Source organism: Mandrillus leucophaeus, unplaced genomic scaffold (assembly GCF_000951045.1).
Source record: "Mandrillus leucophaeus isolate KB7577 unplaced genomic scaffold, Mleu.le_1.0 Scaffold52, whole genome shotgun sequence".
NCBI lineage: Eukaryota > Metazoa > Chordata > Mammalia > Primates > Cercopithecidae > Mandrillus > Mandrillus leucophaeus.
In genome coordinates this window covers 3,470,492-3,470,847 of record NW_012105586.1, presented here as the reverse complement: position 1 = coordinate 3,470,847, position 356 = coordinate 3,470,492, and positions in this window count along the sequence as shown.

Genomic DNA, 356 nt, shown 5'->3' with positions numbered 1-356 from the left:
ATAGTTGTCAATTAAATTATGACACATCATCATCAACTGGAACTGGAACTGAAGTCACATACTGACCTTAGAAATGTGAAACAAATTTCGGGCATGGTGGCACTTTGGGAGGCCGAGGTGGGCAGATCACCTGCGGTCAGGAGTTTGAGACCAGCCTGGCCAACAGGGGTTAAAAATACAAAAATTAGCCGGGCATGGTGGTACACGCCTGTAGTCCCAGCTACTCAGGAGGCTGAGGCAGGAGAATCCCTTGAACCGGGGAGGTGGAGGTTGCAGTGACCTGAGATTGTGCCACTGCACCCCAGCTTGGGCAACAGAGGGAGTCTGAAAAAAAAAAAAGGGAAAGGGAAAGGGAA